Raw genomic sequence first — 15,388 nt, forward strand, 5'->3', positions numbered from 1 at the left:
CCCCGAATCTGAAAAAAAAAAATCAATGTGTTGGAAAAGTGCGTGTTGTGTGTGTGTGTGTGTATGCATGTGTGCGCGCGTGTGTTAGATAGAGCGCGCGCTCCAAGCAAGCACGCGGAGCCCCGTGCGTGCGCGCAAGTGAGTGGAGTTGGCCAGGGGGCTGGGGGTCGGGAGGGGGGTGTGAGAGGCGGAAGAAAGGGGGGGGGGGGACGGAGTCTCCCGAGGCGCTGGAAGGGGAGTGCCGGCTAAAGAGGGAGGAGGGACTGGCCACCAGCACCCCCCACACCCCCTGCGCAGGCCCCTCCGGGCGCGCTCCGTGGCGAGTGCGCGCGTCCCCCACCACCACCACCGCCGCCTCCACCGCCGCCGCCAGGACTTCCCTGCGGCCGCCCCGCCGGCCAAGCCGGGGCCGGCCTGTCCTCTGGGCGGCTGCTGGGTGTCCGCAGCGCCATCCGGAAGGCTGGAGCCTGTAAGTGTCTCCCCACCCCACCCCACTCCCCGATCGCTGGGCCCCCCTCTCTCCAGTGGGCCTGGAAATCTGGGCCTGGGGCGGTCTTGAGTTCTAGACGCGCCGCTCCTCTCCTCAATTGCCGGCGAGTTGGCAGGAGCCCCTTTTGGCTGCGCCCCTTTAGCTGGAGGCGCAAGGCTGGCCGGCCCTGGAGCCTCTGGTTCCCCCCTCTTCCCCCGATCAGCCGACTCCGAAAGGGTTCGGGGTGGTGGTGGTGGTGGGATGGGGGGCGGCGACGGCGGCTGGAGGTGACTCCAGTTCAGACCTCGCCGGGAGTCTATGTCAGGACTTGGAGCTCCCCGTCTGGTCCCCCTCTCTCCTCTCTCTTTCTCTCACTCTCTCTTTTTCTCTCTCTCTCTCTTTCTCTCGCGCGCTCTCTCTCTCTCCCCCTCTGTCTCTGCTCACTCACACACACGCGCGCAAAGAGGTGCGCGCGCCGAGCGAAATCGGGAGCTTACCAGACCATTCCTTGGGATCTTGGGGAGGGGGTTTGTTGGTGCCAGGAAAAGGGGGTGCAGCTCCCCTTCTGCGGCCGTGTGCGGCTTCGCTCTTCCTCGCACCTCCCCCGGAGCTCTCTTCCCCTCCCCACCCGTCCCCTCCCCAAGTGCTCGCCTGTCCAGCCTGGCGTTTGGGCCCGGAGCACCGACATGTGAGGCCGCAGGGTCGGCGCGCGGGATATGCCTCACCGTGGGCCGGGCTGCGGGGCTTCCCGCACAAACTGAGTTTGGCTTGGGGCCCGCCTGCTCCCCCATCTCCTCCTCCTTCTCCTCCTGTGCCCTGCGCCGCATCGAGAGTGGGGAGGGGGACTCCCCAAGTCTGTGCGCATCCTAGCCGGGGCTCTCTTCCTGCACACCCCACTCCTCCACTGAACCTCCTCCTCGGCTCGGGGGTCGGAGGGGACGAGCACAAGTCCGGGGGTGCACGCGCGCCCCCCTCCCGTCTTTCTCCTCCTCCTCCTCCACCTTCTCTTCTTCTTCCTCCTCCTCCCCCGCGGGTGCGGGCAGCTGCGGGAAAATGTTGACCTGATCCCCGGAGCCGCCCAGCGCCGGCTGCTCGCTTGGACCCGGAGGCGGCCCGGACGCGCCGAGCTTGCGGACCAGGCAGGCAGGCAGGCAGGAAGGCAGGCAAGCCGGCGGGCCGGCGACCCGCGCGGATCGGGTGAGAGTGGCCGAGCTCGCCGCTAGCTCCCCGCTCTGCTCTGTCGTCCCGGGGCGCACTCGCCGACCGAGGTAAGTCCGAGCCGCAGAGCGAGCGAGCGAGCGAGCGAACGAACAATCGCGCCTCTGTGCCTCGGCGCCGCGCGGCGGAGACCTGTTTGCTTTCCTTGGCTTGGCTTGGCTTTCGCATCGCCCGCTCGGGGCTGCGCGGAGGAGGTGGCGGCGGGAGGCGCGGGTCAATCGGTTGGCTCCGCTGCTGGTTTGTGTTCCCGAAGGATGTGGGGGATCCAAGCCCTTTCGGGTGGGCTCGGTGTCCCGGACATCAAGCCCGCCCGCCCGCTTGCCCGCCGCCGCGTCTCGCCTGGCTCCTGGAGCTGTCTCCTCGTTCCCTTGGAGAGCCCCTCTACCTGGGGTGTGTGCAGGGCCGGAGCAGGGTTGGGGTTGGGTTTGGGTTTCGGGGAGATCTCAAGGGTGGGTGCCCTTTGGCTGAGCACGGCTGGGGAAAAGGGGAGCGTGTGGCGCGTCCGAGTTAGGGGGGTGTGATCGACGACCCCCTTATCCCCAACCCCCTTTGGCTAGGTTGGAACGCATCCATCCATCCATCCCCCCAACCTATCCCCAAACCCTCCTTCCCAGTCCTGGGTTTGTAAGTGGACAAGCGGAGTGAGTTCAGGGTTGGGCAGGGTGGGTGTTTGGGGGGCCGCACGGAGGAGTTGCAGCGGAAGGTGGTTTGCTGCTTGCAGGCGTTTTGGGGATGCCGAGGGTTGGGGGGGGAGCGCAGAGCGCGGCCAGATGTGGTCGAGGCAAGGCGAGGCGAGGCGCCCGGGCTGCAGGAGCCTCCGGGACTCGCAGTCAGAGGGCAGTAGCGTGCCGCGAGGGGCCGTGGGACCTCGGAGAGAGAGAGAGAGAAGAGAGAGAGAGAGAGACGGCCCGGCCTGCTGTACGGGGGGGAGCGAGAGAAGGTTGTGGAGTGAGTGGGAGGGGCTCGAGGAAGGGGGTGACCCGACCCGGGGGGCTCTAAGTGAGCGGGAGCTCCTTGATTGGCTTTTGCTAAACTGGGGGGCGACCCGTCCGTCCCGCGCGCGTGGGGAGGAGGGAGACGAGCGATCGCAGTTCCCCAGCTGTGCGTGGGGAGCTGCCCCTGGCAGCTTTCCCTCGCCAGGGACCTGAAAAGTTTGCAGGCAGAGCCCCAGGGCTCGAGTGGGATGCAGGGGGGGGGGTGAACTCGGGGAAGCCTCGGTCGGTGCCAAGTGTCTTCCAAGAGGGAGCCGAGAGCGAGCGTGTCTCGTTCACAGTTGTGCAGTTGCTTGCTCTTCTCAGACTCCAGAGCAGAGTCGGAGTGCTAAGTCTGGCAAGTGATCCCCCCCCCCCCAAATCTTCCCCGTCTTCTTCGCACTCCCCCGCGTCCCCTTGACCCCTTTTCCATCGGTCTGTCCGGAGGCGCACTGGGTTGGCCCGGGCTGTGTTTTCCTCCCGGGCTCTTTTGGAAAGGTGTCAGGCTGCTTAGCAGCTTCTTCTGGCGGCCTGGAAGAGTCTGAGCCGCAGCCCCCAGCCATCTGGTTCCCGTTACAAAGGCCAGGTTCGGAGGCACTCCACCCCCCCCAACCCATCCCACTGCACCCCCCCAGCCCGCCCTCCGTTCTTCCACCCAGCCTTCCTGCACATAACATTCTTGGCGCCGCGTCCTTGTAGTGCGCTCTGCTTCCCCGCTGCAGAGGCGCTTTTTAGAAAAAGCTTTAGTTCATTCATTTCCCTGCCCGGCTTGGGCCTTGGAACGGGTCCCGCCGACTTTGCTCTTTGCTCAACTCAAGTTTTTGCACCATGAAGAAAAGTCACATCCGATTGGTAAATAATTGCCTCTTGGGGGTGTCTCTTTCTGGAATGAGGTTTGGGGCTTGGACCGAGCTTGCAAGATAGGCTCAGGGCTGAACAAGGCAGAACAGGGCGCTCAGAGCGGAAAAGTGGATTGGATTATTATTATTATTATTTTATTTTGCGGGTGGACGTGACAGTCTTTCAAGTTGGGGTGCAAACTTTTGCAACTTTGAGTCCTGCTCCCTTTGGGATTTCAAGAGGATCTAGTGCTCTCAGGTGTGCTGGGGAAGTTTTTTTTTGTGGTCCCTGCCTCCGCCCTCGCATACATAAATGCATGCATGATAGAGAGAAGACCGCAGAACAAATGTTCTGTTGTTTCGTTGCTTCAGACATTCCGATTCTCTCCTTTTGTTGCTTGCCTCTCAAAGAGGTGCCATTTCACATCATTCTGCACAAATTGTTTGAATTAATGCAAGTGTGAATTCTTACCGTTTGAAGGGGACGATTAGCATATCAAAGGTTTCTTAGCTTCAGCTCAATTGAGAAAACTTCAGCCTGTCTTCCATTTGCTTCCAAGGGGAGGCCCAAAGGGCAGGGAGAATTGTAAAGGGGAAAAATAGGGAGGTGGATTCAGGCTGTGTTGCTGGACTTTTACTGTTTGGTAATTATGTGAGCGAAAAACATTGTCTATTGCTGTGTAGCCCCGGCGAATGACAAGACAATTATTTTCTATTGATAAATGGTTTGTTCCTAGAAAAAAGGGTGACCTTTAATTTTATGATAGTCACTGTTGCCTGGCTTTTGGGGTTTCCTTCAGAAGAAGTGAGAAAACTTTGTCCTGAGGACCTACATTTTATTAGCCAAGTGGAGGGGGGAAGGGGCTTTTAATTAGTCTATTAAAACAATGAAAATTTGTGATTAAAAATGCACTCATTCTATACCCAGGAAACTTCTTTAAAATAGTTCCCAAATTAATAGGGGAAAAAAAAAACCAGTGGAAGACTTTTATTATTAAAATTTCAACCTGAACTTTGTTAATGCAACTTCTCTTGCAAGTTAAGTTTGAAAAAGACTTTTAAGTGCAACTCGGTTTTTAAAGAATCCTGGCTAGAGATACTTTCGTGTAAATATTGTTTAGGTCTCATTTTTTTTTCCAATTTTTTTTTTTTTGTAATTTTACCAACCTAGTAAGCTCTAGAATTTATCTCGTTTTATTTTTATGACAGCATATTTGCTTCCCTTTTTCATTTCCAGTGAGGTGTTCTTAGATTTTCTTTTAAGAACTGAATGTCCTTCTATGAAAAGACAAGTCAGGGCAAGTACTTGGGTCATTTGGGTCATTTTACTGCACCCTGATGAGTTAAGGGAGAACTTTTATCTTCAACGTCCAGGGGAAATGCAGGTTTTATTTATTTAGCTTGGTATTTTGTAAGACTCTAATTTTGGGATGAAAATAAATCTCGGTGAAGATGATCTTAGCTGTGCAGTTATGTAAGCTCATAATTTTTCATTCCTTTGATGGCTGATTTTGAACATGAATTCAATATCTCCTTCTTGGGTGAGGATTCGTTTTTTTTTTTTTTTTTAAAAAAAAACTAACCACTCAGAAGAGCTCTCTTTATGTTAATAGAGAAAACCATAAGAAGTAATTTTGGAGGGAAAATGCCATTGTCTAATATTTTTTAGTCTTCAGTTGAATGGAATGATGAATGTTTTTACAGATTAAGGAGAAGTTTCAGTGGTATTCCACTTGTATATCATTACCCTGAAATCATTTTATGATGGTTTCTTTATTCCATTCAGTTGTCTGAGAAGTTCTTTATAGGTTAAAAAAAAGAGCCCACATTGATGTAATTGTTATTATTGCACTAAAGTTGCTGTTAACTAGTCTGCTTTGAATGCAGAGTGCTATAAAGAAAACACATTATCCTTCAGAGCTATTAGTGGTAATCTAAAAATTGTCTTGAAAACATTGCTCTTCCTCTTATATAGTGGTGATCTTGAATTCAGTAAATCTCTAAAGGTGTAAAAAGCAGTGAAAAGATTTTTTTCAACGTTCAGATGACAAAATTGAACTACTTAGAGAAAAATTAATGTGTAATCTATGTACTTTAGCTGCCATTTTCAATCACTGTGGGTTACTATGTGTTGGCAACAGAAAACAAATTTAGAAATGCAGATAGCTCTGGGAGTAGGTAGTTGGGGAAATCAGAATATTGAATCATTTGAGGTAGAACAAACCAATTACTTTGGGTCTTAACTTGAGAATTTCCAATCAAAATAATTTTTCCAGTCTTTTGGCTCAGCTTTATTAATGGACTAACATCAAAGCAGACAACAAAACTTCCAAATGTTATAAAAACTAAAGTAAGTATACAGGTCTCACATGAAGTAGTACACGTCCTAATTTAAGACTAGCAGTTGGAGTTTTTATGGCTGCAATTTTCACAATCAACAGAAACGTTAACACTAGGATTCTGGGTGTTTCCTTTCTTAAAATTAGCAGGAGGAGAGCTTTAAAACTAAGCTTTGTTTAGGGTTGGATTATTTCTTTTATGGAATCTTTCTGTCTTACGTAAAATAATATTTTGGCATCTCAAATAATATAGGCACATATGAACTAGGACTGTATGTTAAAAGAGGTAAGATCAAGTGGAAACTAGGATCTACACAGTTGTGTAAAATGCAATTACTCCATTTTCTTTCAAAATATATTTAACATTTGGGAATAAATGTTTAAGAGACAGTTTCTTCATAGTATTTTTCAAGATAAGAGAACATTATCATTTATTCAAAGATGGGGACTCAACACATACTACCTGAGAGCAATTTGTTTTCCTTTTACGGAAGAATCCACACTCCTCTCAGTGTGGATCACTCAGTGGCTGATATTTAGATCACAGATTAACTACTTAGATGGGTGAAATGTGATTTTAAAAAATTGAAGAATTTAGTGTCTTAGAAGGTGGTTGTTTTTACAGCAAGTTTCTTTGTAGACTCTTGCTTTTTTGCCTCTTGAAGTTTACTCAATCTGACTTTGAATCTTGACCGTATCTGAATTTTCAGTCTTCAAGGGGAGGTAAAGTTGATATTTGTCCTATTTCCAATAGGAAAGCTTTTTGTGATGGAAGTGGAGCTGCTTTAGGCTAGTAAGGTTTAGACGTAAGTGCATAATTATCAAATATGGCCCATCTTGTTATTTGCAAAAATGTTTCCCTTCCAATACTTTGCAAACTGATGCTTTTGACCTAGTGTTAAAACATAAAGATCACATTATCTGCAATACCTGTAAAGGACTCGAAATCATGTTCATGTTTGGGTTATATCAGTTCCTAAGGTAATTTGTTTAAATGATAGGTCACATTATCCAAAGAGATAACTGTTTTGTTACTATTTTCAAAAGAGTAAAACATTCCTCTTAAAAGATAGATTAAAATCATAGCTTAGTTAACTTCTCTCTTAGGTCATACTAATTACTCTTGTAGCCCCACCCAAATATTAATCTTTTCAAATAATTCTTGATTGAAGGTTGAAAGGTTGAAAAGTATTTAATCACCCAGATTACTGTAATTAGATTTGATGCTATCAGAAAATTTGAGACTGTTTTCTCAAAACTTTTTGCCGTTTCAGATAGGCCAAGTAGTGATTAGTATTAAAACAATATGTTGTTTTACATAGAGATAAATAGTTAATTCTTGGGGCTGGGGAGTTAGAATTTTAAAACAGCGATATTTTTCTTAATTGTGATCATTTTAAACAAACGACACGGCAAGGTGTGTAATTCCTAAAGCTTATTTAAGATTACAGTGTGATACTTTGAATTCAGTACATAGGTTTTGTTAAATATATGATATAAAATATGAAAATCTCTTGATGCTATTTTGTAGGGAAGAAGTTTTTTATTGGCAAGTCATTGATTATAAGAAAGGCCCACATGATCCAGATATGCTTTAAAAATCCTTTTAGTTCATCTCTTGAATGGATTCAGTAAATGCAGTAGTTCGCAGAAATTTTCCAATATATTTTTATCCAAGGATTTAAAAAAAACTTTTTTTTTTTTTTTTACGAAAATCCTTCTGAGTCTTGCAAATAAAAATTGGTTATTAAAAGAGGTAAATCGAATGAAGGAAATAAGCGCTTAACATCTTTACGTAAAATGCAGCTTACATCGAAATGCCATTGATTGCTTTGGAGGCACAAAGCAAGTTTACATACAATTTGTTTAATTACAACAAAAATGTGATTTTATGAAGTAATATAGTTTGTCTTTGTAGAGGAATTTATGCATTGTGTGGTGGTAAGTAAAATCCCATCACAGTTGTATAAATTTGTTCAATTACCAGAAAGCCTAAAAGAAAAAAAAAATCAATTTACTGTTGAAAAGCAACAGAAATTAGATTACCTTGGTTAGTAGAAACTTGCCAACAGTATCAGAATTGCTTAATAATATCAGAAGTTACCATGTTTACAGTAAGGATATCGGCTCCTGTTTTAATATGCATACATCTTATTTACTTGGTGACTTCTGTGGACTTTTAAAATGGTTTTTCTTGCCATTTTTTGCTTTGGTGGAAGTTATTACTCCCACCAAATAAGTAGGCAACTATTTCCACCTAATATTCTTTAAAACTTATTTTTATGGAATCACCATAATTACAAAGTAATTCATGATTGATTTTTTTTTTTTTTTTTTTAGGCTTAAAATGTTCCCACCTACACATTCTTAATTTAGAGGTTTGCTTCTAGTAGTGCTTTTCAGGATTCTTTCCATTTGTAATCAGTTGATACTCAGTGTGGTGTAATAAAATATCAGATGTTATTTTACTAAAACAACAACAACAACAACAACAACAGGAGCAACAGTTAAGAGTCCATCAATAAGGACAGCTAGTTTTGTAGTAACAAAAACATTTTAGAAATTTTTACTACTAATGCTTATCTAGAAAGATACAAAACTCAAAAATTTTAATTTATGGTAGCAATAAACTAGTAAGAGATTCAACCTAGCAGCTAGCTGGGCACCTGTTTCAGGACCACCTTGGTTCATTCTGGCACCCAGATTTCCCGGAGTGCAAGATCAGGCACAACTGCTGCTCAGAGCCACCCGGCTGTTTTTAGGTCATGAAGTCAACTTCCTGGAATTTCTGGGGAAACCAGTTGAAAAGGGAGGACAAATGTCACTTTAAATAGAGATGTTTAAATCAGATTTCTGCCTGAGGGTAAAATTTAGGTCTGTTTTAGCCCGGATGTAATGTCTCCCTCTACAGAGCACAGCATTAATCACGACCTACGAGAAAACGAATGCTGAGCAAAACTGGCCCCTGTTGGTCTTGTCATTGATTTTTTTCCCCCCCTATCTGTGAGGAGTACATTACAAACATTAAAATTCACACATAGGGATTATACCTTAATCTCTGAATTTCAGTATTGAAATGAGTTGCTTTAAAAGAAGTCCTACTTAAAGCTGAGAAATCTAGGAAACTATTTGGAAGAGATGGATTCAGTACCTTAATAAAAATAGAAATAAAAGATTAAAAGGCGGGCAAGTCAAGCAAAAGCTAAATTACCGAATGAGTCCACTTTTAAGCTTGTTTTAATAAACAATAAATGAAATAAATAACTGAAAATATTTTGTTTTATCTAATGATAGAACAACAGACTATAATAATAGAAAAAAGGTCAGTTTGTGACAGTAATAGACAGTTTTTGGCAGTAGTAGGAGAATGTAAAAGATGATTAACTCTTGAATTCTATCAGATCGAATATATTTTATTAGAAGGCCAGATACAGCCTTGTTATTAGCAAAGAATGAGCCACGAGGTTTTTGTTAAAAGAAAATGGGTTTGGTTTGGTCTTATAGTTACTAGAAAATACACTTTAACTCCTTTTTTTTGGTTCAAAGATATATTCACATCTACATAAATAGGCCTGCAGTTTATGTTCTGTTTCTTTGTGTTATTAGTATTTATAGACAATAATTCTTGGCCAAAATTAGCACAAGTACAAATTTAAAAAGTGAAAATATCAGTGATTAAGATAGCAGGTTAATATGACATTTTTGTTTGCTATTTTCCCCCCTCAAATTTCCTGCCTTTGGACTATCATGTTTGTTATGTGCACACTTTACATAATTTCGTAGGTATTTTTACATCAGCCCACACCTCAAGCTGATTATTGCCCTGGATTGAGATGACAGAATAATCTAACCCCAATTACTGTCAGAAATGGTTCTTGGCTGCTCGGGGAGGACTAGGTGACCTTGCTTCTGACACATCTTTTCTGTCTAGTAGATAGCACTGTTTAGGTAACAAGATAGTGAAAGACAATTTTGTTTGTTTATATGAGAGTTCTATTTTTAATCCTTTGTTTGTAAAATTAAATACTATAATAGCAATTCTCCTGTAATGTCAGAGTGATTATAGCATTGCAGTCTTAAATATGACATACTTCTGTTTTAAACAGGTTATATTAATCAGTTTGCAAATGCAGTTTACATCGGAAAGTCATGTTAAAATGATTTTTCTTATGTCTTTGAAGATGAGTTTTTGAATTTGAAATCATTTCTTTACTCATTTGTTCTATCCAGGTTAAAACTTAATTCCTTTATGGTGAAAACAACCTGCCATTTTTTAACTGTTTATGATTGTGCTATTGACTAGAAATTAAAAGACTGTATGTTCTACTTTGTATTCTTCATCTCCGATGCTTCTGGTATTTTAATTCTAAACTTTAGTTTTCTGTAACATTTTTATATTGTTTGGGGAACAAAATTAGGTGATATTTATTTGTAAATTTGTAATTTTGTAAATTTGTAAATTTGTAAAATTGTAATTATATATGTGTGTGTAATCTGACAAAGGTTTACTAAATTAAACGCAGAATTGATGCATTTATATGTGTATCTTATTTTTCATTTACAAAAAGAAGAGTAATTCTAAAATCATGTATGAACAAATGAAAAGTACACTGCAATTATGATGTCCTAGGCATTTTTACTTTTAATAAGGACATCTAAGCCTTTTTTTTTTTTTTTTAAGTTCTCAGTGTTGAGAAAGATGTGCTAGGAATTTCCACTTCATGGTTTTGTAGATAAATATTAGGGATGCTCTCTTCTTTGCTTTTTCTGCTAGTAATGCTGTGTGTTGCATAGCCTGGATATAAGCTACTTTTCAAATTAAGAAAAAAGTTGGTTGACAGACTATTCTAAAATACTTTTGATGGAAAATTTTCTGTCAACTCAAATCACTCCTTATAAGTTGTCCCCTTCCCCCTGAATTTTTCAGTTTTTCTTTTTCTTTTCTTTTGGGCCATTCTCCAGCTGTATTAAGAACTGGCTCTGCTCTTAGGAAGCACTCTTGACTATGCTCTGGGGACATATAGGATGTGAAGGAATTAAACCCACATTGGCCCTATGCCCTACCCACTGTAGGGCCCTATGCCCTGCCCACTCTCCCCAGCCCCTGCCTTTCGCCTTAAGCTTATTTTCTTTGTTTAATTGGATTCCGAAAATGCAACTGCTATCTCTGCATATTCCTGTATGTTTAAATTAATGTATCATTCATTTTCATTTGTGTAATAAGGTTGTTAGATAAAAAAAATTATTTATGGTAAGTCAGGCTGAGTGTACCGCAGATTTTCTGTCTCAGCTCATGTCTAATGCATGTTGGAAAGGTGTTATCTATCTTAAAGGATGGGAGTATCAGATATTATCTCACCACAGATTTTTTGGTATCACATAGGCACTGAGGCTTTGAAACTTTTTTCTTAGATTTAATAATTATTCTTTTACTCTTTGGGCAGAGCTATATCTTCTCTCTATACTTGGGAAAAATAAGACAGCAAAAGATACTGTGTGCAAAAAAGTCCTGAGGGTAAAGAGCGACTTGTTAAAAACAATGAAAAATAAAAAAAAAAATTAGTTTTTCCTTTATTTTTGTATTTAATTAATGAAAATTTAATTTTCCCCTAAAATATATGATTTACAGGTTTAAATCTGGGAATTAGAGCAAGTTAAAAATAGTGTTACTGCACTTATTTTTCTTTGCTATCAATCTTTTTTGAATCAGTCCTGAAGTGTACCTTTGAATATTTACTTTGTAATCAGAAAATGCATTGAATAAATGGTTTGGGCAGTGTTGTTTTGGGTGGTCTGTCATTGCAAGCTGATGCTGTGTAAGCACAGTAATATTTTCTTTTCCTTGAAATACTCTTTGTGAGAATAGTTTTTGAGTGACTTGGTGAAATTTGTGTTTGTTATCTCCTCAAACTGCATTCTTAACCAAGAGAGAGGACAAGAATAATCATGCTGAACCGCAATTTTTAGGAGCAGTTATTTTAATCAGATAATTAATAAGTAGTAGGGAACAACACTATATGATAGGATTTCTGTACAGTGGTGACCTGCATCTTTATGCAGGCAACTGCCTACATGTTTTAAATATTTTTGCTAACTCTTGTGATTACCTGCAGAGGGAGCTTGTATATGAGATAAAACAATCAAGGCAGTATAAATTGATAATTACTCTTCTGAATATTGTATTTTTCTAAACATTTTTTTTCCTTGAGAAAAATTACTCTATAGAGAAAAAAAAAGCAGTTCGGTATTAGCCCGATTATAATGGAATTTAACATACAAGACTCTAGATTTTTATAATTTCCTATACTCATGAGATTGCAAATACACTTTTATTTTAACCTTTTCCTTATTACTAAAAATAACTTGAATAATAAAGATATTCATTTTGAGAGTCTAAAATTTAAAAGTCTACCGACAGACTGGGACAATAAACTGAAGAATTATATGTTAAGTATCTAATCTTAGTTATTTTTTTAGATTATAGGAAGTATTACATATAATTATTAAGCTGTATATTGTATTACTCTAATTAATAATAAAATTAGTTGTGGTACGTATCACTTTGGATTGACATTTTCTTGCAGTAATGGTCTGATTGGTGCAGTGACACCTAAACAAGGAAACTACCACCAAGACTCATATTAAATGATTTTAGAAAACTGCTGACTTGGAGAGAAAAAGAATTCTGGCAAAGTAGTCAATATTTACTTAAAATCATATTTTAACTTACATCCTACAAACTGAATTCTGCTTACATTCTGAACCTAGTGCCTATTAAATTCTGTTAGAAATTGTAAACCGAATACTTAGAAATACATGAGTTTTGTGATAAGTTGCTTTGGTAATCAGGGTGCAAAGCATTTAGGAGCATTCTTATATTTTCAGTGAGCAAAATATTTTTCTATTAACTGAATGTGTTTAATTGTGTATTTTATGTATTAAATGTATTGAATTCTATCAAAATAGGAGCCATGTTTTTGTAAAAGTAGAATTATTTTCGAATTTACTTGTTGGAAAATAAGGAAATATTGACCCCTTAGGTATCCATGAAAAGATAGGAGTGCATTTGTATATGCAGTTCGCTAGTATATATGATAGATGCATTTTTTTTAAATTAAAAATTGTTTTTAATGAAATTCATTGGAATGGATTTATTGTTAGTTAATCCTTTCTAGTGTTAAAGTCAAAGTATTACAGATCAACTCTCCAAGTCCGTAAACTTGCCTAATAAAGAGATTTGTTATATGGGTTTTTGTATAAGTATTATACTCTCAGCATGGTCATGAATTATCCTAAAATGCTATCCTGTACTTAGGCCAACTATTTGCATATCAGGTTAAGAATGTTAGCAACAGCAATTACACTTCAATAGGATTATGATGATTTATTTTTTAAAAGTACACAAATGCTGTGTGCTCCATAGAATTATTGATAGATAGGCAGCACTGCCATGTCCACTTTATTGTCTTAAAACAATTGCATAGTTTTTTTTTTAATCGTGCTGCTAACTTGGATAGGCACTGCAAAATACTGGTGGTATGACAGTTTGGAAAATAGAATCTAGTATTCCAGTTCATTACCCTTTTCCCTCACTTACCACACCTCCTCTCTCAGTGAGGTAAGGGTTACTTGAAAATTCATTCCAGGAATATAGTGACAAGAGAAGCAGTGACTGTCAAGGAATGCATAACTTCTGTGAGGTTATTGGGAAAGTACAGCCTAGGGTAAGTGCTACTGTTTCACCTTAATTTTAAAGTAGGTTGCTAAATGATTTTTAAAACTGTGGAATTTATATCAATTGCAAAGGCAATGCATGATTTTAATTAAATTATTGTCCTTGTAAGAGGCATCGTTCTAGTGAAGATGTTTAGGACAAGAAACTTAATTGGTCACTGCTTTTCAGCTTAAAAATCATCTTAATAGATTTTATAAATTATCTAAGAAGGTTATATTACATTTTTTTGAATAGCAAAACATGAATTATAGCATAACTTCCTCGTTTGTTGAGTAAATGTGTCTGTATTAGTTTTTCCTGCATTGACTTGAGTAGATTAAAAATATGTGCTATTATGAGTAGATTGTAGTATGAATGATTTTTCAGCTATTCATATGTCCTTGAAATATATTTAATATGAATTTTATAAAAATGAGCATTACTCTAAGAAAGACTGTACATTTACTACTCTTTGACTAAGTAAAATATTTTAAAGTGATAAAATTGTAATAAAAATTAAACACAATTAAAAACAAAACATGCAATAAACCCTAAATATTTATATAGAAATGTATATGTATACAAGGGTCTGGCATACAGATCTTTGATCCTGAATGTCTTAAAATTTTGTTGAAAATATTTTACATGCACTTTAAATAGGATTTAAAGTACAGTATTTTCATTTTAATGATGAAACTAACAAACAATGTTAGGGGTTTTTTTTTTTCTTTCAAAAGATTTTCCTTTGTCTATTTATAAACTTCAGATTGAAATCTAATATAGTTTTCATTATTTTATTTTATATTTTTGGGTGGGCACACCCTTTGATGCTTAGGGCTTAATCTTGGCTCTGCATGCAGAAACCATTCCTGGTGGTGCTCTAGGAACCATATAGGAAGCCAGGGATTGAACCCAGGTCAGCCAAGTGCAAGGCTAGAACCCTACTATTTACTATATCAATCTGTCCCCTAAAACCCAATGTAAGGTTTAATCAGACTATTTTTATTGTGTATTTATATAGTATGATCTTGTGACGTCTAAATGGTATTGCTAATTCAAAACCAGAAGAATATGTTAAAGTGGTAGAAGTAGCTATTTTAAAAGAGTAAATGAAAGCATTTCACATTTTTATAGGAAACATAATTGTATTTCACTTATATACACTTAAACAGAGCAGTTTAGGAAGTATGAGAAGTCAAAGAAAATGGACAAATGCCATAATCTGTTATATGTCATTTTCTCCATGTTTTAATGTAAATATGGTTGGTGTCTGTAAGAATTAGAAGAAACCATTTCATCATTAAAGCTTCATGTAGTAATTAAAAAAAAAAAGAGCTTCTGTGTGATGTTCATTAAATTTGCTTACTGATTTAAATGGCATTTTATTTTGGTTAAATTGTTAGCCAGAGTAAGAAGGTATTTCTCTTATTAGAAGTCCTAAATAAGAACTAACTTGGTCCCAAGGAATAGGTTAAAGTAAGCATTTTGCTACTTGTTAGAGCATTGAAAACAAATATGTTGTTACCCCTGAGTGGTTTTTACTGACCCACAATAGCTATTGGTTAATGCAAAAATAAGTACCTGAGCTTTAAAATATCTGTATTATGTTTCAACAAAAATCTTTGTTTTTGCTCTTTGCAATGTGGGGTTCAGATAACAGCTGCAACACATTAAGGTACTTAAGAATCCATTCAAACAGAACTTTTCTGTATATGAAATATTTTTAGGAATCTGCTGTTGATTAGTGCTTATAAAATTTTTGTAGGATTTTGGTGACTTTAAAATTATACGAATTTATTACAAAGTATAACTTTTATACTTTCCCTATTTTAACAGTC

At 40.0% G+C, this 15,388-nt stretch overlaps 1 protein-coding gene across 2 annotated transcripts in view; it reads left to right on the forward strand.

Annotated features, from left to right (window-relative positions):
• The first annotated feature begins 353 nt into the window (after positions 1-353).
• Positions 354-15,388, forward strand: part of ADGRL2 (adhesion G protein-coupled receptor L2) — a 196,705-nt gene continuing 181,670 nt past the window's right edge. For both annotated transcript variants that reach the window (XM_049771789.1, XM_049771788.1), the window contains exon 1: positions 354-469. The gene's annotated coding sequence lies outside the window, so the exon portion shown is untranslated. The remainder of the gene's footprint in view (positions 470-15,388) is intronic.

The sequence above is a fragment of the Suncus etruscus genome, chromosome 4 (assembly GCF_024139225.1).
Source record: "Suncus etruscus isolate mSunEtr1 chromosome 4, mSunEtr1.pri.cur, whole genome shotgun sequence".
Lineage (NCBI taxonomy): Eukaryota > Metazoa > Chordata > Mammalia > Eulipotyphla > Soricidae > Suncus > Suncus etruscus.